Source organism: Halictus rubicundus, chromosome 5, assembly GCF_050948215.1.
Source record: "Halictus rubicundus isolate RS-2024b chromosome 5, iyHalRubi1_principal, whole genome shotgun sequence".
Taxonomy (NCBI): Eukaryota; Metazoa; Arthropoda; class Insecta; order Hymenoptera; family Halictidae; genus Halictus; species Halictus rubicundus.
In genome coordinates, this window is record NC_135153.1 from 1,412,536 (window position 1) to 1,437,543 (window position 25,008).

The 25,008-nt window shown below is 44.7% G+C and overlaps 1 protein-coding gene across 1 annotated transcript in view; it reads right to left on the reverse strand.

Moving 5' to 3' along the window:
* Su(tpl) (Suppressor of Triplolethal) overlaps positions 1-25,008 on the reverse strand; it is a 184,709-nt gene that overhangs the window by 91,768 nt on the left and 67,933 nt on the right. The window lies entirely within an intron of this gene.

The following is a 25,008-nucleotide window of genomic DNA, read 5'->3' on the forward strand; positions in this document are numbered from 1 at the left end:
TCCGAGAAAAATTCGGGGCAAAAGTGTTCCGTCTACGAGCTAGTCGAGATCGTTTATTACACGGGCACCCGGTATGATTTCACCATCGATGAGCAAGATTAATCGAAGTTTCGCTTCTGGATAGACTCATGAAAGATGCATGAGCTTGTTGGTCGAAATAGCTGCCGCTCCCGAGGAGAGCTCGATCGTCTACGAAAAATAAATAAAACTATTTCATTCGACGATCGACAGACCGGATGGGGGTGGGGGGGGGGGGTTCGTCCTCGATCAATTATAGTCCGATCCGGGACTTCTCTCGGATCACCGGAGCAGCTTTTCGTGATCGAGTCGACTGCCGTCAGAGAGGAGACAATCTCTTCAGCCCCGTTCCCCGACTCGAATAATAGATCCCGCTACTTTTGCGCGGGGTATTTGACGATTCTAACGGCACACGGTCGACTAATGATTATCCGAAAATCTGTTTAACGGTACCAGCTGACGTAAACCTCCTTGCCGAGTGTCTTCTGGCTAGATCCAATGCCACTGACACACCTGTTCTCGAATCGCTCTATCAAAGCTCTATCAAGGATTCTGCCACGAAGCGCCGAACTGCGCAATGAACGCGGCGACGCCTAAGCTGCACCAGAAACGATAAATGTAAACATAACTTTTTAGAGACCCAGCGAACCACCTACACCGCCGACAGCGGTCAAACTTGGCTGCCACTGTCCCCATAGTGATCGATGTAAACACTCGAATTCGCTTCCACCTACCGCGAGTGTGACCAATGTAAACAGAACACCTCAAAGACGCAACGTCGAGTTCGCTTCCACTATTCCGATAGTGACCAATGTAAACATCCGAATTCGCTTCTACTACTCCGAGAATGATCGTTGAACAACACATTGTAATTTCTTCACTTTTAGTTGTATTTTTACGGGACTTTCATCGACAGATTCGTGAGATTTTTCTGGCTAAAGGGAGACCAAATTCGTTAGAGTTTTAATCATATTTATTTATATCACAGCGAGTTATGATCGCTAAAATAAATAAGTAAATATGGCCCATTTTAATCAGAAAAATCTCGCGAATACGTTGGTAGAAATAAAAAACTTTCCTATTTGCGGGAACATTGTAATCGATACGCAGCCCTTTTAAACTGTGCCGGCTGTCTCGACCTCTCGATCACTCTCTGTCGCCTACTCTTCTCTATGTTCGGCAAACTTCAAATAACGTAGTACCTATACGATTATTGACACTCCAGAGCGCCCAGGGTTTTACATGTTACAAGCAGAAGATTCTTGTGAAAAAGTGTATAATCTTTTCACGAATATCGGGTTTCACCACCTATTAAGTTGTGTCGCCGGTCGCCGATAACCTTGGTGGGTGCATATGACCTTGAACACGTAACAAAAACCAAAGTCCAACATTCACGGACTCCGGTGTACTGTAGCAGACACGATTATGGTAAATTCTACAGTGTAGGATCTACGTGGGAACCGAACTTCGGAGGGATAGCATCGGGGGTCACTCAGGACAGACAACGGACAGTCTCTTCTTTCTGAGAAGTAATTTGCCTGGGAACATTGCGGGGCGTCCCAGGGCCAGGGACTGTCGGTTCCAGAGGATCGCGTGGAACATGGACGCGATTAGTCGAATCGATTCTGAAGCGTTTCCCTGAAATTGCGAAAGCAAGGGCCGCGGATGGTTGGAGCGGAAGATAACAGGGTAGCGAGAGAAAGAGAGAGAGAGGGGGGGGAGGCAAAACGGTCCTGGTAGCGGAGGGTTGAAATATTCATGCGTTCGCTCAGAAAGGGGTTGGTTCTCGATGTCTGTGTCGCGGGGGAGAACACTCGAGGGCGCGTGGCCGAAAGGAATCTAGAAACCCGGGAGAGGCCGGTGTGTGTGCTACCCAGCCAGAAGTGGGAAACATGTGGAAAGAAAGACCCGGTCAAAGGAGGATGCCCGTGAAGGGTGGAGGAGTAGCGGCGAAGAGTTAGGGATTAAAATAAAATGGTGGAGAGCGCAGAGAGGCTGACTTTGGCCAGGAAACAGGAAAAACCGAGGAAAAGGGAAGTGCAGGGGATAAAGACAGATGGGGGCCGGGTGTAAATGAAGCCGAGTGGGCTCGTGCGACGGGGTGTGGGGAGAGGGAAAAGCCCCCGCAGTGGAAACCTCTGTCCAGGAGGAGAAACGGGAAACTGAATGTATACATATAGCGTGACGCGGTTCGAGGAAAAAAAGACGAAGATAAAGGGAGAACGAGCGCGCGAGGGAAACGTCCGTGCATATTTCATGGAAAATCGTCCCCACGTTCGGTCGGAAGCTAGCGCGTGCTGCACGTGCTCTCCTCTCCGATAGCTCCCGTCGGCGTCGTACCGTGGAAAGCACTTGTGTACGCCTTCAGCGAACTCCATGCCTCGAGAGCCTCCTGTAAGCAGGAGAGCCGGTGCCGCATCAGAGAGAGGATGCGAACTTTACGAGACTCTCCACAAGCCATTTCTTCCATCGCGGGGGCCTCGAGTTTGCCCGCTACCTGACCTATGCTACCGGCGACGAGGGTCTCTCCTCCGCGGACAGAAAAATTCTTGTTCAAGCAAAAACTTTGCTCGTTGATTCCTCAGACTTCAGGAACAAACCACCACCCCCCTCCCGCCGCGCGAGTCTGGTCAACTGCACCGTGGTCCGAAATAGCTGGCAATAAAGTTAACGGATTCCGCACAAGGAATTCTCTTTCTGAAAATTTCATCAAAATCGGCCAACATTGCACGGTACACGGTTATACATGCTGAAAATCGGTTTTTCTGAAATTTTAAGGATACACATAACTGACACACGTTCACCAAATGCAGTTTTTAAATTTTCAATAGAAGCTCTGATAAAAAGGTTGGAAAAAGCGACCTTGAACATAATCTCCGCGACCTTGACCAATTGCAATTTTTCCAAAAAATTTTCTCACGCGAGCTAGTGAACTAACGTCTACAAAAAATTCAAGTCGTTTGGTCCAATCTTAAAAATGTCTTTTTAAAAGTGTCTGAATATTACTGCCAGTGACCGTAAACTTCAATGAAAATTTCCTTCGAAATATGAATTTTTGAGTATGACGTATAAATAATAGGAGCGGCCGAATTTGTGGAAGCAAAGTGAAAAACAAATTCGAATGGAATAATAATGTGTGACTAATCGATTTAACCGGCTGAGGGGTCCTGGGCCCTGTGCCACAGGGCTGCTGGCATTGCCGAACGAAAATGCCGCGTGTCGATCTAGCCGAATAGATAGGGCGACGCGACGGTCACAGATCGAAATCGGTGAGTGTCGTTCGCTTCCTGAATTCTCGTGAAATAACGATTAGAGATAGCGTAATCGCGAGTGTAATGCATTCGGCCGTCTGGTTTACGATCGGGAAACAAGAGCTTCCTTTTTCGAAAAGAATAAATAGCCTGGGTAACGGTTCGAGCTCGCCGTGGAACTGCTTCTAGGCGTTCGGTTTTAAGTATGCGGCGATGGACACCGCTCATGAATATTAACTGTTCGACCGACGAGATTTAGTGCTGCTAATTGGTAGCATCGAAAGTATTCCGGGAAACCCGGCGCGTCAATAAATCGGATTACGAGCGGCCGTTCCGTGGAAAATAGAACCCGCCCGAACAAAAGAAACCTTTTCTCCGATCATCGACCGAGCCTTTTGCTCCCGAGGAAACCGACAGGATGACCAAAATTCTTCACCAGGGAACTCTGTAACATTTTATGTATTCTTCGTCCGCGAGAAGGTAACACAAATTTCGAGTCAGGGGTAACAGGGGATATCCGCCACCCCGCTCTTAATAACGCAGTAGGGTCAAAGGGTCCTGGAAGGGCAGAGGAACCAGTGACGCCCTGAGTCGCCAGATCGAGACTTGTTCCCCCACTTTAATTGCCCCTTCCAACGCGCTTTTCCCCACTCTTCCGTCGCGACCCGGTCACGTGACGCAATGCGAGCACCCAATTCGCGTCACGTCTGCGCCGAACCCGGTAATGGCAGAGAGAGGGTAACCGTGTTCCCCTCAATTCCCCTGATCTGGCGACACTGGTCGCCCAGTCACGATCGGTACGTATGTTTGTTTTCTTCGTCAAATTACTCGAGCTATTACGAAATATCAGGTAGTGGGGGGAAGGGTAGTGAGGGGCGTAAATACCCATAAGTTTTTCTGCGCCATCTTCTCGTGGCCGAGGAATACTTCTGTCGAATGACTTTCCTCGCGAGCCAAGCTGCTAGACGAACACCGTCTTCGAGACATCTATCGAACACACCGCTACCAATCGTTCGCGGTTTCAACTGGTTTTACCGGATCACCGAATATTCGATCAACCGGTCGAACGCTCGGTCATTCGATATTCGAGTGTGTCAGACAATACGGTTACTTTTACCATGACACGGTCTCGTCCGACAACCCGTTACTATGTTTTGCAATTTATATCGATTTTTTGCTCGCCCCACCCCCGGACCTACGGCTATTCTCTTACACGGCAATAACTTCTGCCCTTACCTCTCTACGAAACAAGTTTATCACGTTCGTTCCGATAGTGCGGACTCATTCTGGTCTGGCGTATCGCAAATAGAGGGGAAAATTCAAAAAGTGAAAAAAAAATTGAAGATTGGAAAATTTATGGCCGGATCGATTTTAAGGGACTCCAGCATTTCGGTTGTTTTCGGCGACCTGCAGTTTAGCCATCGGCGACTTTCGAAAACGATTTCCTGACTACGCGTAGGACTTGGCGAACGAGGCCGATCGGTGTATTCGGAGTATCGGCGATATCTCGCGGATAATGGCCGCGTAATCTCGTCCCCCTTGGGAAATTCCTCGGTTTTATAATTGTATCGCGAACGATAAGGAGAATCGTCGGCGAACGCGTCAGCCGTCGCAGCGCCGATGAGAATGAAATCGAACGACGCGACCGATTCCCGACGGGTTCCCGCTCGGGCTCGAGATGATATCGGCCGGTCGAAGCGGGTAATTTCGATGTATGTATCGCGCGATCGAGGAGAATCCAGTTTTACAGGTTTAAGATCGTTCGGTGGAACCGTTCACCCTCGTCACGAACGCTCCGAGATAGTCGCAGGGCTAAAGATAGGACTCGCGTTCCAAATCGCGAACCGGCGAATATACCGATTTGTCGGCGCTGCGGTCCGACCGGCGCAAACACAGTCCGTCCACCAAGAGGGCGGAGAGAATAACATAATTTTTTCACATGAATATATTTACAGAAAATCCCCGGTTGTTCATAAACACTCGCCGAAACAAATAAACACGTTAGAAAGTAATTTATCGTCGTAACCTGAAGCGTCACTTTTCCTCCTGTCATTGAATTACGCAGGTAGGTCTTCTAACAAAGAATTGAAAAGCGAAATATTGAACAATTTACGACGACGGGAAAAAATATTAAAGAAAAAAAAAAAAAAAATAATGCGTTGCGGTGCATTAATATCTAGAAAATCGAGACAGAGCGACGGTAACAATGGGGAAAAGTTGTTCAGAATGATGACCTTGACAACGCATTTCAAGGTCATCAAAATAAGGGTGACCTTGAAATAACTAAAGGTCATTTTTCTAAAGAATTACCAGAGCAATTCCTACTTGGTTTCTGTTTGTTGCAATTGATTACAATTTTCATTTTGCACAAAGATCGGCAGTGTTAATTGCTGAAATAATTGTTTCAATAATTTTAACCTGCTCCGAGGACGAACTTCGACTGAAACTTCTATCCTAACTGACGCGACCTTGCATATTGAGCATTCTATATTAATGGTTGTTTCTTATCAACAACTAAAATCATTTTTTTCTCGACGGACAAGTTCATTTTTCCATCTTTGTTCTGTGCGCCGATTGGACGTCGCTTGGAGCGCAGCTGAATTACGATCAGACTATGGAAATCGGTAAGCCGATTCAATGTGACGCAATCGCAAACAGATTTACTGATCTTCGCAGTGCATTTTTTTCACGGGAAGTTCTGCCGGTTTTTTTCCATCGCGATCGTACTTGGAATCGTTAATGAGCACGATGCGATGCGGAAACGACTTCTTTATTTAAGCGGATGTTATAGCGAAAACCGTACGCAATTTCAATAAATTCGATCGTCTCAATTTTCTATTGAGTTGGAGAAGTTCAAAGATAAAATTAAGATATTTATTCATAGGTTGATTCGTCAACCCAATAGGTTCAAAAATAGCGAAAAGTAACGGAATGGGAAATATGTTGAATTTTAATTTAAAAATGCTACGTTCCAACCCAGTATAGGGTGTTTCATTTTTATACGTTTTGTGCTTGGTAGATTAACAGTGAAGGGCCTTATCTTATGAAGCTCGAACAGAGGCGGACCGTTAACTTTTTGGCACTGGGCTAACACTGTTTGGGGGCCCAATCCAATTAACCCAAATTAACCAAAAATTTTGGTGTAATTCATTTTTTCTCAAGTTTTTAATTTAGATTGCTTTTATTTTTATTTGTTTGACCTCGAAGGGGGCTTGGGCTGCAGCCCGTGAAGTCCGCACCTAGATCTGCCGCTGAGCTCGAAGTTCTATTGCTAATTATCGGTAAAAATACTGCCGAAGAAGAATCCATTTCACTACATGATACAGATTCTTTGAGAAAGAGATAACGGCATTGTTAGCCGAAGAAAACTGATCCAATAATTATCCTTACACGATTCTGCAAGACTTTTAATCTCTTTTCAGAAAGGTTTATAAAGTACTTGCGCTATTCCGATAAAATTTAATTAGGCGATTAACATCTGATTCTATCAATTTCCAAAGAATCGGTTGCGCAAAGAATGTGCACACAGGCCTGCAACATAGTCGTTTTATCGGCGTATATTTTTCTTGCGAAGCAAAACACTTTCTACAGCTCGTTATTAACCTGTTCCGAGATAATTAAGATATTATCAGCTCGCGCGGCGTTATCACACAATAAAGTAGCCAGTACCGGAGACTAGATTATTTATTGCACGGTCAGAGTTATTATTGCGTCCCGTGTGTCTCGGTGTGTTATTATCGTATCATTTCTACTTTTTTTTGTCATTCCTGATACGTGGTTTACTCTCCGTAATTACGTTAGAAACTAGATCCTTTAATTGTCTCGCGGGGACTGGAATATTGTTGCCGCGGAGCGGCTTTCAAAACGCTGCTTTCTTCCATCGAGCTTCCCGAATCCTCTAATTATTTGGAGCACCGTGTCATTCTCGGCTCGCAATTAATGACTACGCCCGCGATTACTATGCCCCGACGTTCGCGGACTGAGCCCGCAATTTCAATTTCGCAAACGACCGTTCACGTCGCACACGACGGGATGAAAAGACAATCTCTTACATGAGCGGCAAATTTCGTGCCATCGCTGAATGGAAGGGCGGCGTAATTATTTGGTATTAATTATTTTTGGTGTTACGCGAGTGAGCAATATAGAAAATAACTATGGCTTCGGAGGAAGGCAAAGATGGCGAGCTAAGCTCCGTACCAAATTTTTTAATATCCAAAGTAATCTATTAAAGCAGTTAAAAATAGATGTGAAACAATTCTTTGAAAAAATTGCAAGTGGTCGGAATGGCAGAGAAAATGCTACACGATGCATTTCACTATGAAAATGTCGACAAATTCATCGCGGACCTCGTTGACTCAAGACCGCCACCATTTTATAGAACGCTACCTGTCCGAGAGATAGAAAAAAAAATTGTAGACGCTGCTGGAGTTTGCATTTCTGACTAAATTGTTATTCGATTCAGTGGGCTCTCACTTAAGAATGTGTGAAGAGGTAGGACAATGCATCATGGGACCTCGTTGACTCAAGAGAGGAGCCATTTTATAGAACGCCACCTGTCCGAGAGATAGAAAAAAATTTGTAGACGCTGCTGGAGTTTACATTTCTGACCAAAATGTTATTGAATTTTGAATAAATGGACATGAATTTTTCCGTGGAAATGTCGAGAATTGATTTGTACAATTAACAATTAACTTCTGAACAATTCTGACGAGAATCACTGTCGAACAACGTCGATCCGACCGAGAGGCAAGAGAGAGCGCAGAGGTCTTTGGAACCAGTTCTGTCAGACATCTCGCGGCATGGCGGTGGAATTTTATTCGTCTGTTGACCAATTGAGACGGTGCCCACCTTTTTTCCTCTCCTCTATATTAATTCAACATAACAATAAAACCCGGCGCGCCGCTCGCCGATGGTAATTTACAGCGCGGGCTGTTCGTTGAAGAGAGATTAACGAACAGGTCGAAAACGGTCGAGGACGGGAGATTAGCTGATTGCCGATGGGATATTAGTTGGCCCGTCTGCAAATGATCGCAATCGACGGGAAAAATACGCTCGAAACTGGAAAGCTATCTAATGGCAATTAGCAATTGAAAAATAAATGCGTTTGCATTTAGTACGAATTTGCTATACTAGTCAGGTAGACAGGCACATTTATTATTTCGACAAAAAGTCATGAGAATTAAGAAATTACTTTTACCATACTTTTTGATGGACCGATTATCTCTTTTCCACGTGAAACGAAATTGTGTATCGAAGATCTAAGTGTACGGATTAAATCCTGAACGAAGAAGTGTGTAGCAGAAATTTGTTTCATATTTTTTTAAAATTATTACGTTGCTTGGGCAACCGCCAGCACAGTTAAAATTGAAAGATACAGCCCTTTCGAACGTTTGAATTAAAGTTTAAACGTCGACTTTTCCATAAGGAAATACAGTGTCTACACAATAATTGTCCAAAACACGAATCTGGTCAGGGACAATTATCGGGTAGAGGATGATTCTTCGATCTACTGCCGAACGTATCGTCGGATGTATCGGTGTGAGACCAGGAGATCACTACTAATCCAATAAAAAAGGTTTTTACTTTCTTGACAATTATAGGCTAGATATTTGGGACATTTATCGAATAGAGACTGTACTGCAGTTGCAGTTCAGTCGCGTTGCGTAAAGATTTTCAATATTTTCCAAATCGAAGTGTGATTGAAAAAAAAAAAAACATTAGGCAGCTCTTTTTGGAAAACGCTATTTCGAGTCGAGAAATCCCGGCGATAATGGGACTACGTTTCGCGCGTTTCTGTATTCCTGGGGAAGCTCGGGCCCGCTCGTTGCAGAACAGGTATCGCAGCTTGCTTCCTTTCTACCGCGACGGCAACCTGTTCTTTTTCGAGTTTAAATCAAAGGCGAAAGCAAGAATTTGGAACACGCAGAGAAAGCAAATCGTTTATTGGATTGCCGCGATGTTATTTGCGACAGTGATCCTGGTGAGACACACGTTCGAGTGGATGTAAGCTGTTGCTTTCCACCAGTCGACGCACGAACCGAGCTCCGACGAGGAAGAGTCCGAGTGCAACGAACCTGCGATCACGTTTTCATTTCTGCCTTTGGGGCAATCCAGAAATTTGGAACCTTCGAATGAAATATCAGTGCCGTTCGAGCCGTTCAACGAATTATTCGGGTGTATACAAAATATGAATGTGAAAAAAGAAACAAATACAATGAAAAATATGATTATGCGTATTAGACAAATATACAACAAAAGGTAATGCTATTTTAGAAAAATATGAATTTTGTTCTTTCAAGAAATGTAAAATAATGTAACGCTATATAAATTATTATACAGGGTGTTACAAAAATGAACTTCTTTGAAAGGTGTGATTCCCGATGTCAGTTGAAGTAATTTTTTCCTTTGCGAAAATATTCTCCGCTGCTTTGTTAAGAAGTTATTAATGAAAAACGCGGACCAATCAGGGCACGGCTACAGCGGAGGACTTCCGGCTCGGCGACAGGTCCCGTCCGTGCATCGTCAATAGCACGCTATATACATGACAACTCCATCTGTCTGAGCAATGAAAATATAAAATAAATAAGATCGGTAAAGAAAAGACTATCATAAAATTTCTTAAGACAACGACCAGGTTTTGGGCCGATGGTTCCTGTTGCAAGTTTTATCCTTGCCACGAATAGAATACGATGCAATCAAAAAAGAATTGTTGACCTTTTCACCTTAAAATTCAATACGTCAATCTACACCAAACCGAGAATGTAGAATCTCGCTGTGTGGCGACATGTAATTTCTATGTACAAAGTGAATTTTAAACGAAAGAAATAATTCGAAAGCTAAATATATATAATTTAATTGTTTAATGTTGCTTCAACATCAAAGGTCATTAGCAACACGGTACATTTTCTTACAATATATTATACATATTTGTATCCTTGATATACTTGGCAAGACCGGCGATATACTCCTTAGAACTTAACAGAATGGGTAAGGATCTAGGCAACTTAGCATTTTTCCTTTCATTCTCATATTTTTTGCATTCTATTATTAGGTGGTTTATGTTAATTGGTACTTTACATATATCGCAGATCGTATTTTCTCTCTTATTTAACAAAAACGAATGGGTTATTTCTGAGTGCCCAATTCTGATTCTAGAAATTGAAGTTTGAATTTGACGATCTACTGGACTTGGAAATTTGCGCCACTCAGAATCCGCTCCTTCATTATGATATTTTTGTACATAATTCCTTTAAATTTTGTCAAATACCTGTTTCCTAAAATTTTCATTTAGGTGGTTTTTAAGATCGTTTAGTCTGGTATAATGGGTGATTTGTTTACTAAATACAGTGTTTATTCTATATACGTCTCAAATGCCTTGCCCCTAGTGAGGGGCCATGAATCGAGGCCGCTGGTTCAGGCTGTGACGTTTACTCGGCTACTTCGATTAAATGAAAGTCGTATATCGAGATACTTAGAACCCCGGAAACAGAATAGAAGACAAGGCGGCATGCACCAGAAGCGGAAGATAATCCAGCGCACTCCGAAACGTCCGAGACAAACAGGTGTCGGCCTTGTGCCCCATAAAAATGGTTGCTCATTCTTTCCGTCGCGAACAAAGGCGGCGAAAGCCTGGCGCCGCGTAATTTTTCAAAAGAGGTAAGCCGGAATAACAGCCACGACGATGTACGCGTACCGGGGGCTTGCGCACGTTTGCGCGAGCGCGCGCGCTCGTGTGTGTGCGTAGTGCTATATTATCGAGCAGGTCGCAGGCGTAACGCCGCCGCGTGAATGAACGGCGAGCAAAAAACGGAGGGAAAATTAATGGCGAGGCGAGCGCAACACCCGCATATATCGCCTACACGCGCGCAAGGCCGCAACGATAAAAGATACACCTATACACCTATAGAGGGACGCGTCCTGCACTCGCCGGATCCTGTCGGTGGCAAACGCGGGTTCGTTACGGCGTGTTTCCGCGCCGTCCATAAAACCAACTGAAACGACCCTGGGATAGGGCAGTTTTCGGCCCGAATCCTGTTATAGTCCTGGCGGCCCTCGGGAGGGTGAAACGGTGTCGATGAAGGGGGAATCGAACGCTCCCGTTCAGGCCGAACACGATCCCTCTGTTTCCTCGCAATCCGTTTAATAGGCGAACGATGTATGGCATTCGTGGAGGGGAGACGGTATTCTACTGCGCGTTTCGCACCGAACACTCCGACGGATAAAACACCGCCGCGAGCAGTCGACAATAAGTCGGCCGCCGTTCAAAAAGACTAATCCCACGCCGTGAAAAATAAACCGAGCGAACTCTTATTGGATCGATTACAATACGTTCGCTGCGCGATGCAGATGTCCGTAAAACATGTCACATCATAACAACTTGTTTGTGATTATGGAAGCCAGGTGGTGTCTTCTTTCTTCGAGATTAGGTGGACAAATATTTCACCATGATAACTAGACTGCGGATCTTTATGCATTCATGGCTTATGAAAGTTTTCAGAAAATGCTGGTATATAAAATTTGATAGAATTTAGTACGATTTTTATTTGTTTTGGATCTGCGAAGGTTGTTCCCATCAAAAATAGGATTTCGATTCATTCCACCTTCTTGAAACTTGTCTATAAAAATTGGAAACTGCATGAACATCCGCAGTCTAATCATAATATATAGCGCGCAATATGCAATACATCAATTTTCACTTAATGACACGGGACGAGCCACCGAGCGTTTGCACCTCAAATATCTTTGTTGTTTTTAAAGATACGTCAAATGTCTTCAGGACAAATTATTGTTTCTATGTCATTTTTTTTTTAGAGATACGAATTCTGCTAAAGCCCTTTCTTAAACGTTTACGACGATAGCTCTTTTCGTTAAAAATTCAGGGACTATAATCACTCAAGGTCATTCAAGGTCACAGAGGAAGATTATGAGATTTAATGTTAATTTTGTTGAATTCTGAAAAGAGAACATTGAAGATGAACCGAAAATCGTATCAAGACTTTTCCAATGACTCAATACAGTTGAACTTTTATATGACCCTGTCGGGAGACAAGTTGGTTCGCACAATCAGCTGGTTCATAAAATAGGAGCCCACCTGTCTCCTATGATTTTTCGTTCATTTAATGGGAGTTTACGTTCATGTAAGAGGAGTTCGCACAGCTAGGTTAACCATGCAAAATTGACTTGGTATGATCCAACAGGGGAGTCAATAAAACAGCTAATAATAGTAAAGCTAGAGCGAACGGATCAGCCACGTAAAAAGCGTGGAGTTAGGGATCGAGAAGGCACGAGAGGTCAGAGTCTAATTCGCCTAACGGTGGACGTGGCGAGCGGAGGAGCCCAGGCCGGTGGGAAGATGGCCGTCGAAGGGAGGGCTTCCCCCGGGACGGTTCTCTCGCCGCGAATCCGTCAATTATTTCAGGGTGACCCACTTCTCATTGTGGTGCTTAGATTCGACTGCTAGAATGGTAAGTGGGTCACGCGTAAAAGTAACTGTTACGGCAGCGATGTTTCATTGCGATGGCGGCCGGTTGGCAGCTCTCGATGGAACACGCGCCTCGAGCGAAAGAAACGCGTCCGGCCTCGCGCTGCCTCGCGCGAACAAGGAGGAAACGATCCCGGGAAAACACAATAACGCAGAACGGCTTCCGGTTGCGGTACACCGGCCATCCCCGGACCACGTTGCGGCTTCTTCTAATCACGAGACCCTAACGAGAACCATTTCCCACGAGCGTCTGCGACGAGCAATGACGCAAGGGGATTCGACGAATTTCGCGAACCTAATCGAATTTATACCGGCGGATCCAATTGGCCGAGGATCCGCCACGGCAAGATTCGCATCTTCGAGATTGCCGTTTATGGGTATCGACTTGAAACAGATTATTAATTCGAATTCAGCACATCTATTGAAACGCACCATTTTGTTTAATTTCTACTTATAGGTAGCTCCGAAAAATAATTTTGTCCGCGTTTCAACACGCGGTGCGACGGTTCGGAAAATTGTGCAGTCGTCGTCGTCGGTCGGAAATTTACCAGTCGCGCTGTTGTGCACGCTCATGATTCCCTGATCCGCGGATTTTCCGATAGCGCCGTGACACGACGCGACGCGACGCGACGTGGCGCGGCTTCGCTCTCGAAAAGCCGAAAAGTCGCGAGCCAGCAACGCGCCATTCCCGGATAAAATGTACATAACAACCGGATAGCAAGCGACCGAGTGAAAGGCAACAATGCGAAGGCGAGCGTGCTCGCACGGTCTCTGCGTATGCTAAATCTTGAACACGTAAAAGGCCGCCGGTATCGGCGGGATAGACGTAAGTACTTTATGCGAGCAGGAATTATACTCCGAGAAGGGACGTCCGCGCGAAACAGAGAACCGTCGCGAACGGGGACACGGATGTAGCGTCGCGTTCAGGTTTCAGGCGTCTAAACCGAAGAATTTAGTGACGTTTCATTGAAACGTCATCTTCTTAATACTCATATTTACTCGTCAGTATGAGGAAGATTAGTACAATGTAGTAAAACATTGGATATTGAAAGTGGAATATTATAAAAACTGATTTTTTACCCAAAATTAGTGCCTCCGTTCTATGAAATGTACCGTTGCTATGTCAAATATTCTATTTTTCCAAATCTTGCGGATTAATCAAAATATTATACATGAATTATAAGTGGACTCCAGACTTAAAAAAAGAAAGAGTTGGTGTAATTTAAAGGAGTTAAAAAGTTACAAGACTTTTAATATATTAAAAATAATCAAATCTGCAGAACAGTGATAATCATGCTACCAAATTTCGTTTATATAAAAAATGTCCCAAAATTGTTGTACTTCCTTGAAAGGGTAGGTTTCCGAAGTCATTTGAAGCAACTTTTTCCTTTGCGAAAATGTTCTCCGCGGCTTCGTTAACGAGTTATACATGAAAAACGCGGTCCAATCAGAGCGCGGCTATTACGGACGGATTCCGGCTCGGCCAATGCCAACGCCACGCTCTGGTGTACCCGTGCTCTGATTGGTCCGTGTTTTTCGTGAATATCTCCTTAACCAAGCCGCGGAGAACAGTTTCTCAAATGAACAAGTTGCTTCAAATGACCTCAAGAATGACCCCTTTCAAGGAAGTACAACATTTTTGGGACACCCTGTAGAAAATGATTTTTAAGCTTCCCTTTGGTACAGTATAATTATTGAAAATCCTATAAGTACCTTCCGGCAGGTAAAATCGTTAAGTGAGAAGAAGGAAATGTCGAAATGAGTCTATGAAAATGCTAAAGAAAACAAAAACTAAACAATTAAAAAAATCGACGTACCAATGCGTAACGTATCTGCCAGCATGATTTGCGAGCTTTTAATAGCATCGTAAAATGAATTTCCCCGCGGTAACTATTAGACTCATTTATTTATGGTGTTATATGCTAGTGAGGTGAAAGTTCTTGATTGTACCACAGTGGAGTATTGAAATAAAGCGAAACAAAAGAACGGTAGAAGAAAATAAATTCTGCGAATAGATGGTCGATTGCACACGCTTAATCGTTTGAATTTTCTTTCAGAAAAGCCGGAAATCGTTTAGAAAATCGACTGAAGGCGAAACAATTTTGAAACCTAAAGTCAGTTTGATCGGATACGGAGAACGCACTTTAATACTAACTTTACGGGGCAGTGAAACTGACTACTTTAGATTGCTTTATAAAAATAATGAGAATTTGTTTATCCAAACTTTTAGTAAATTTTTAGTTTTTTTCTTTACACCTAAAGAAAAAAATTTTTTCAATAATTCCTCGTGGATGCATTTATGCAATCCCGACAATTGTAGATTAAAGATGTTAGAGCGTCCTATTGTTGAAAACGCCCAAAAGAATTCCGAAATAAAATTGCAAGAGGAGCAGCGAGGTGGCGAAGGTTGTAGAGAACATAAAACCGAAATACAAAGCGGGTGTCGTAAACATTTCGTGATGAAACTATACGAACCGTTTCGAAGCATGTCCAAAGATTCGGAAACAGGCGAGGGTAAGACAGCGTTGGGCAGAGGAAAATCGAGAAAAAAGTGAAAAGACTGGTGGCGATCGGATGTCGGGAGGTATTGTTACACGTGAAATCGCTGAATCGCGTGCGTGCGTGCGTGCAAGCGAGTGCAAACTTGCAGCGATAGGTAGAACAACACCGGCAGCAAAAATTCGACCAATACACCGGTCGGTTCTCCGGAGATACATACGTCAGACGCGGCAAGGACGTCTACTAAGCGAGCGAATTATATTGGTATAATTGCTACACTCCTGGCCGGAGCCTGCAGTAAAAAGAAGAAAGAGGCGTTTGCCGTGGACGGAGACGATCAAAGGAAAAGAAAAACCGCTCGTAGGGACGCGGACGTGGAACCATAGTCGCCACATTACGATTTCTGTCCCCACTCTAACTTCCCCTTCTATCGCCCTATTCTCCCACGCTTCCGCCACGGTCCGGTCACGTGACACGTCCCGTCTCTGTCGTGCGTGAGTCACAATGTCACGTGACTAACCCGGTACTGGCAGAGAGAGGGTAACTTTTTCTCCTCAATTCGTGCTACCTCCCCTCATCTGGCGATTATGCATGGAACCCTGCACAGTAGTCGATTAAAAAATGCAAATCCAAATTCTTTGAGTAATTCGGTTTATAATTGTCTTCTACTTGTAACTAGATTTTATGACAAGGATGGGTCAAATGCAAAATTGAAAAGACATTTTGGTTTTGCCTGCTGAATGAATGAAAAAAAAAAAAATAGAAATTCCTAACGATATTTCTTTCAAAATCCACTGTACCAATTTTAACTCAATCCTGTAACCGAAATTCGGAAAATCGCGAACAGGCCATCGAAATTCGATCGGTTCGCTGAATACGGTTATTTTTTGCAATCCGCCTCGGAGCTCGGCGAACTTCGGAGCCGAGTCACTTTACTTTCCTGCATGCGTAATTATCGGGCACGTGTGCGCGTGAAAGTTTACATGGGCGTTCGTATGCGAACGTGCAACACAGCTAAAAAAAATATCGGTTTTAGGTCCGCCCCGCCAACCCCTTCGCCTGCGAGCCGGATACTTTCTATGCCGCCGAATTCCAGCGAATTCCCCGGACTTACGTAAATTTCGGCTCGTGTGATTTCACGAACGCAGACCAACGGGAACGCGACTCGAGCCTCTTTTCCAAGCCGCGAATGGAGGGGGCACCGATTATGCGAAAGCAGTGCTGCTGCTCGTACCACGAGGAGACTTTTGTTTCAGTATAAAAAAAAATAATTGGATTGAAAATCGAATTTGAGCACTGTAAATCCTAAAGTGCCGATACAATTTTTTCGGGATTTTTCCAACCCAAAATGACGGCGCTATCACTTACCCAATACGTTGTTATTTTTGGAGGTGCTTCAGGAGGGCCTTGACATCTAGCGTCCGTATTTTTTTACGCAAATCAAAGAAAGAATTCCTTCTTAATCCACATTAAAATGCCCACAGAAGTGCGCAGGGGTTTTTGAAAATATGATTTTTTCCCAGAATCCTGCGCACTTCTGTGGTCATTTTAATGTAGATTCGGAAGAAATTCTTTTCTTGTTCTAGATCAAAAAATGTGGCCGCTAGATATAAAAAAACAACGTATTGGGTAAGTGATAACGCCGCCATGTTGGATCGGAAAAGTCCAAAAAAAAAAATGTTTCAAGTACCGTAACATATGTTGTAGACAGTACTTCGATTTTATATTAAATTATTTTTTAATACTAGAACAAATTGTTTGTTTTTGGGCCCGTTACTCTGTCCATACCCCTTAAACGCTTCATACTCTGCACGTAGAAGTTCTTCCACGTAAACGAGTGGTGGGCACGGTAGGGGCCCCTCAAACGCCTGCTTCCCCCACCAATCTCTCTTTCGCCTTCGTCGTGTTCGCTTGTGTTTCTCGTCTTCGTTGCCCAACGGTAACGGCGCTTACTGGAAGGGGACAGTGGGCGCTATGGTGGGGATAGTTTTGTCTCAATTCAGCCAAAAATGCCCATCTCTGATGTATCTAAGGGGCTCGAAATTATTCTATTCGTTGCATACGGAACGTCTGATTTCAGAGTGGAAATGTTTTAACGAAAGAATAATATAATCGGCAGACTGGTGTGTACCCAGACTGGTGGCGGGAGATGCGAGAGCGAAAGAGACGGAGGAGACGGGATTTCCGAAGACGAAGACCGTTCTCCGAGAATAGCGACGCGATAAACCACCGTGTGGAAAGAGGGAATGGTCCTCCGCGGAAAGAACTGCAGAAGAAGACGGAGGCAGAGGTGGAAGATTCGAGGGAGGGTGGCTTGGAGGTGGAAAAGACTCGGCTCCCGTGTCGTTTATCGCGGATCGAGAAAATATAGAAGCCTTTAATCTCTGGAGGCTCCTGTCGGCCCGCGGTGACAACGGATTAAGCTCAGCGGGTGTACACAAGCGCGCCATGGCCGCCGCCAAGCAGTTTTAACCGGAATCACTTCTATCCACCGCCCTCGGAAAAATACTCGGCTACAAAAGTGGCGACCGTTCGACTTCCTGAAAAGCTTCGAGAGCTCCCCGAAGCCCGGCAAATAGAAACTTCTTCGAGCGTGTAACAAGCCCTCCTCCCTGCTGGTGTATTGGTCCGTAAATCGGGTTCCTCGGGGATCACTCCGATCCGGACTCTCATAAAATATTAATTAGAAACGCGTCGCACTACTTGTTTTTCTTTTTCGTCGCCTCTCTTACGCTATCCTACCGCGTGTGTTTTCATTTTTGTTTTTTTTTTAATACGTCAGAATGACTTGCTTCTGATTTTTTCTGTTACGGATATATTGCAATTATAAATGTATTTTCATGAGGAGTTTCTTTAGTGAACTTCTTAAATAAAGTACATTGTTTCAGTATCCCTCAGTACAGCGTTTACTCGATATATGTCCAAAACACGGGTCTAGCCAGGGACATATATCCGCCAGGAGATACTATTCTTTGATCCACGCCGAACGTAGAAAAGGACAATAGTGAAAATAGGAAATAATGAAAAATAAGAAAGTTTTATTATTGAACGAGTAGCGGTCTGCTGCTCTCACACCGATGTACCCGACCCGTATTATGTTACACTCCTCGGCGACCGAGGTTTCTCGAGCTTCACGGCGTATACCACGCGGCAGTGAGGATAGTTCAGGGACGTTTATCGGCTAGACATTTAGGACATATATAGAGTAAACACTGTATTGCATTCTGAATGTTGCTTGCACCATGCCCTTGCAGTTTCTAACGCAAGGGAGGCTAAAGTGGTGGGGATGGCGACGACGCAACAGTGGTTCGGATAATCGAGGTTCTACTGTATCGAGCGTAATTGTCAAACTTTCGATGTCGGAATATTAGAAACCCGGTTGGACCGCAGATCGCTCCGCCCCGGTTGGGAGCCGATCTATCACGGCGGATCATCTCCGCTCTAGAAAAGAGGGGAATCGAGAGCAGAACAGCTGAGCGGCCACGCGACGAATGGAAGTCCTTCCGGTAGGTTACACGTTTGATCCGACTATTTTTAGCGGCGAACGGGGACCGCGACCACTTTCTATCGCGTCGGGCACACGGTACTCTTTTTCCAAGGATTCACTGACTCAGCCCGGCTTCTGGGAAGGCGTCCTTAGGAAACAATTTTCCAGTTGCCGGAGGCTGTCAGACGTTAACGGCCCTAAAGACTGCGGCATCCTTCGATCGCTTGAAAAGGTCAACGCGGCCGGATCGATACGCGGAGCCACGGCAGATCTGACAGAGTGGAAGGCGAAGCCAGTCAAAGGTCAGGATGAAACGGCGGCCGTAGTAAATGCGGCTAAACAGAATCGGTTATGTGAATGAAGCCTTAATAACGCCGAGGCTGCCCGAGACGTTCTTTTTCCCTGTACCGAGGGACCTCAACTCCTTTCCCTCCGCAACAGGTGATACTGGAATCGGAACCAGCCTCGTTGAACCGGATAATTGCGTTCGACCGGAGGTAATCGTAATTTTCTCTTCTCTGCTCGCCCGGGGAACTCATCGATCAACGTTGGATCCCGGACCAATACGTCCAACACGACATCACCACCAGTTGCAAAACACCGATCTTCTGGATCGCCAACCTACGCAATTTCCGATAACCCTTCGTTGATATTCAATTAGACGCACTTCTACTAGACCTGGCAATCTTATTTCGTAGTTCCCATAGGGCCAGAGTGGCCAAATCAGGGGAATTGACTCGAATCGAGGGGGAAAAAATGATCCCGTGTCTCCAAGTACTGGACACATGCACCACAAAGGCACGAAACGCGTCACGTGACCGGGCCGTGGCGGAAGCGTAGGGGAATTGCGCGGTAGAAGGGAAAGATAGAGTGGGGAGACAAGTTTTAATATGACGACCCTGTATAGGGTAGGGCTGAGCATGTTCGCCCAGAAGCAGTGTCGCGAGATCGAGAAAATCTAGGGGAATACAATATGTGACACGTTGCGCGTGCGCGACAGGGATTGAGTGGGACACGTCACGCGGCACGTCACGTGACCAGTCTTAGTGGGGGACGTTGAAGTGTGCTCATGCTGGTATAATGGGACAGTGGAAGGGGAAAAGAAGGAGAGGAAACAGATACCCATCTTCGGGCCACACTGTCCAGAAGGCAACTGCCGATAATCTGACCAAAAAAAGTTTCGAACAAGAATGAATCGGTATTCGTATAAACCTACAAAAAATTTCTCTTTTTATCAAAAATCATGGTCACCTTCTTGAAATGTCACTACGCATTTTTGGCCGCGTATCTGTCGTTGGCGACGTCAAAACGAGTCCAATGACCTACGAACATTGTTGCTTGCAATCTTAAAGTAACGCTAATACAGTTACGGCCAGGTTTTAGAGACAAATGCCCCACTGCGTGGCGTTCACCCGAAACGGAATAACGTTTGATCGATCAGATCCTCAACCACGCCCGAGAAACGGAAGAGGTCGATCACCTTCCCTCCGTCATCGAAAAAAGATTTCGAGACCGTGATTTAAGGCGACGCGAGAGGAGGGGGCCCCGGGGGGCCAGGGGCGTGCAGCTTTTGCTCACGGAGTGCCCGGGCGACGCGTGACGTCGGGCAAGGCCACGTTTTCGGCTCCGCATAAATAATCCCGTTCTAACGCTCTAATCGTGTCCACGGTTTTTTGGAATATGTGGCCGGGCGAAAACACGCCCGCGGCACGCAGCGAAAACGAATTCGTGGTCGACGAGATCAAAGGGTGATTACGTGGCTGGGAGGCTTATGCTCGCAACTCGAATTACAGATTCGCTAGCGCCAATAGGGGGCCCCATTAGCGGAGAACAGAATAGGCGGACAGTTCTTCGTGTACACCAATTTAGTGTAACCGGGGATCGACATAAACAACTTCTTTTTCAAAAAACTTGAGGTTTCGTGTGTAATTTTTGGAGAAAGAAACGTTGCCCTTGGGCACGTACCCAGATCAATCGATCAGATACCGACACGATTTGTGTTCCTAAATCCAAACCGAATCATGAATAACAAGAAAGACGCGACACGATAAAAACAGCTCGTGAAACGTCGCGTCGAACGGAAACGACCAAGAAAAATAAAAGACAGTGCGTCTTTTGTTTCGCAATTAGAATCAATTTCCTTTCAAGGTTTCCTCAGCCTGTCTACATTGATAAATCGATTTCCAGGTTCGACGAAGATTGCGATAGATCAGACTCGGCGAGATAACGTCAAGAGATACGGAAAATCCGAGGAAGCAAGAAGAAAAGAAACTCGAAGATCTTTCGAAATTTTTTGTTGAAAATGGTGGAGGAGATACGCTCGTATTGAAGCCAATGAATCAGCACGACAGAGTTCGAACTATCAATTTGGTTTGTACAAGAAGTTCATTGGAAGTTACGGCGTATTGCTACGGTGTATTAGCACGGTGTATTGCTACGGTGTATTGGCACGGTGTATTGCTACAGCGTATGGCTACGGCGTATTGCTACGGTGTATTGCTACGTCGTATGGCTACGGCGTATTGATACGGTGTATTGGCACGGCGTATTGCTACGGTGTATTGACACGGTGTATTGCTACGGCGTATGGCTACGGCGTATGGCTACGGCGTATGGCTACGGCGTATTGATACGGCGTATTGATACGGCGTATTGATACGGTGTATTGGCACGGCGTATTGTTACGGTGTATTGGCACGGCGTATTGTTACGGTGTATTGGCACGGCGTATTGTTACGGTGTATTGCTACAGCGGATTTAGTTGGACTGGTTCTTAGGTGGAATCTGAGGGTGAAACCGAGTGAATTTTTGAAACTACTAAATAAATAAATAAAAAAATGAATGAATTCCAACCGAATATTTGATTACCGAATTACTTGAAAATTCAGAGGAGGAATCGGATCGTTCCCATCGCTAGTAAACCGAAAGCCGACGTTCCAGGCACAATGAGCTTCGAAACCCGATCCCCGCGGCTGACCATTCGAAAAGTCGGCGACGTCTCGTCACGGGAACCTCGCGTCGCCAAGGGCCTCGGTTCGCGATTCGGTGGGATTCGAGCGACGGGATCACGCTGCTTGCGAGCTGGCGAACCGACGAACGGGAGAAAATGGTGTATAACCTTGCTCGAACGACCTCGATCGCCTTCACCGTAGTAGAAACCTTCGGTTCCGCGGCGTAGTGCTCCGCCACGTCTACGGACCGGCGCAGTGTCGGCGCCGATCCCTCGATCCCGACGCGAAAAGATCTCTTTCGCGAGTGTAACACGAGACCGAGCGCACGCGCGCGTATCCTTGCGATCGCGATCGCGATCGCGATCGAGACGTGTCGCCACCTCTCACTCTCGATCCTTTTCCCGACGCGTCTTCTTCAGGACACTTGCCCCCTATCTGTGCCACTGACCTGTAACCTATTCCTCGGATCCAGCGACAGGCTACACTGATGGACTCGCCGACCATCGTTTTTCACATTTTCCGACGGAAAAGGAAAGTTCGTCGCGGTTGGTAAAGGCTGATTTTTTATCGGGATTGAAAATCAATTTTTGTTGACAACTATCCTGAGTGTTCCAAAAATGTTGTACTCAGGTCATTTCTAGGAACTTTTCCCTTTGCGAAACTGTTCTGCGCGGCTTGTTAAAGAGATATTCACGAAAATACGGACCAATCAGAGCGCGGTCCCGCTGAGCGTCGCGTTGACATTGGCCGAGCCGGAGTCTGTCCGTGGTAGCCGCGCTCTGATTGGTCCGCGTTTTTCTTTAATAGCTCGGAAACAAAGCCACGGCGAACATTTTCGCAAATGAAAAAGTTGTTTCCAATGATCTGAGGAATCTTCCCTTTTAGACAAGCACGACATTTTTGTGACACATTGTATAATTGATATCTAGGACCATTCGGTGCTTTATTTATCAATTTTTCAAAACTTATTTTCGAAAGTACTTGTTGCAGACATATTTTTATTGTTCCCAATGCAGCATTTCTTCATTCAATTGATTCGAAACTAAACGAACGAATGACGATTTTTATACACAAGGTCAGAATAGATCCATCCACCGGAGACCGCATAATAGGATTTTCAATAACTTTGCTGTACCAAAAGAAAGTTTAAATATCATCTTTTGTAGAATAATCTCTGACGATATTACTCTGCTTTATTATTGGCATTAGTATGCTTACAATATACCTTTCATTTACTACAACGAACAATGTTTCTCTAAGCACTTTCAATTTTTAGACTTTGCCCAGCTAGAAAGTCCACTTTTGACCACTGTGCAGCGGTCACTATAGTCGGCAGCCTTCGTATGCATGCATACCGCTATGCGCAGATTGCCGTATCAAGTAGGTTAATTAACAAGTCGATTACCGAATGACAACCCACAAAAAGTCGAACACAATCGAAGTAATTTAGTTAGTCCTTTCACTCTGGCGTTCGACAGCTTAAAACCATAAGCGTTAATCTAATGGTGTTTGTAATGGGTTTTATTGTTGTTATTGTTTTCTTAGAAATGAAGGTCACCTTCAATTTTTTACATGGAATGCTACGTATTTTTTTACCCCTCAAGGCCACACAAGGTCAAAAATGGGCAGACAAAAAAAAACTTAAAAATCATTTTCTTCTCCGCAATTGCGACCAAAGCAATTTTTTAAAAAATTAGTACATTAAAAAAATCTCAAAAAATAAATTCGGGTCTTTGGACCAATTTTAAAAATATTGTTCGTTTTCAATTTGTGTAGGAATACTTTCTTAGGCTGACGGTATCAGCAGGCAGCTGGAGCGTTGAATGACGTATTTTTCGAAAACGGGCGGTAGAGTTGTCCCTCTAGACGCGTTTTAATAATCATTCGGAGGATTTTGACCGATTCCTCGACACGAGAGCCAGTCCGAGGAACGCGCGAGGTTACGTTGCATCACACACGGAAGCCTCGCGGTTTACACTTTCGAGTTGCACGCGGGGACGAGTAACGAGGTTTCCATAACAAATCGTGAAGGCATCCCGCAACGTATCGCGACAGAAAACTTCCGAGAACGGCGGCTCGTCTCCGTTCGCGATCGACGTCACACGCGCTAAACGGCAATTCCACGGAAAACGCGAAACGCGGATCCGCGTGACTTTCAGATGGCGATCCCGAGGTCGATCTTTTTGTCCCCGCGCGTGCGTGTGAACGGGGATTTTCTGAATTTTCAATTTTCTCGGATCTGTGATTCACGCTCGGGCGAGATTCTTGCACAATTTGTTTCTAACTGGAAAACCGTTCTGCTATATTAAACGCGCTATTTTTTCTAGGACTCACTGGTAAAGATCAGCACCATATTCTGTACACGAATTGCAAGTTTCTTAATTGCATCATGGTGGAAATTGAATTTTTGTGGTCGTTCACGTTGCATCATTTATCGTCACTAGACTTTATGCATTTATGGTAAAAATTAATAGGTACAATTTAAAGCAAAAGACAGATGAAAAAAGAATTGAAGACTTTCATTGTGTTAATTAAAAATTATTAAAATTATTTGAGGAATTAAATATTAAATTAATAATAATCAAATAATTTAATAATAATTTAATAATTAATAATTAAATTAATAATTAAAGTCAGTCTGGCTCCTGTTCGTTGTAATCGATGCGAAAAATTTTGATTTTGCATACAAATCCGCGCTCGTCACATGTTCACAAAAAATCAGTTAATCATTATAATTCACGTAAGTGCAACTAGCTTGACTGCTCAGATAGACTGGTGTGTGTGGCGCTGACGTCAAACCGTTGTCGAATGTATAGTAATTAGTGTATCAATATTGTAAATTACGATGACAATAATTGAAGAATAATTGTACTAGAAATAACGAAAAACGTTATTAAAAGTCTCGCAACGTAAAGGTGAATGTATAATCGAAAGACTTCGGTCACCCTAATTTGCAATGCTAAAAGCGATGATTGAACGTGTAACTATCAAAAAGTGAAGATAACGTTCCTAAATGCATTAAGGATTCCACCGTTCTTAGAAATTTTGTTTCTCGTGGGAACGAGAGTGACGACTGGTACAGTGGATCCAAAAAGTATTTGAACTATGTTTTTCCGAATGTTTTTTCTGAATGGATCTATTATAAATTTGGAGACTAGATTTTTGCAACGAGTGCATGAAACTTAATCAACAATTCTTGTTGGCAGTTTTGTAGAATAAAAATGAGAGACAACTTTGGCCGTGCGAGGCCCAGAGACTTGCCTCCCCACTCTACCTTCCCCTTCTACGACGCTATTCCCCTCACGCTTCCGGTGAGCCGGT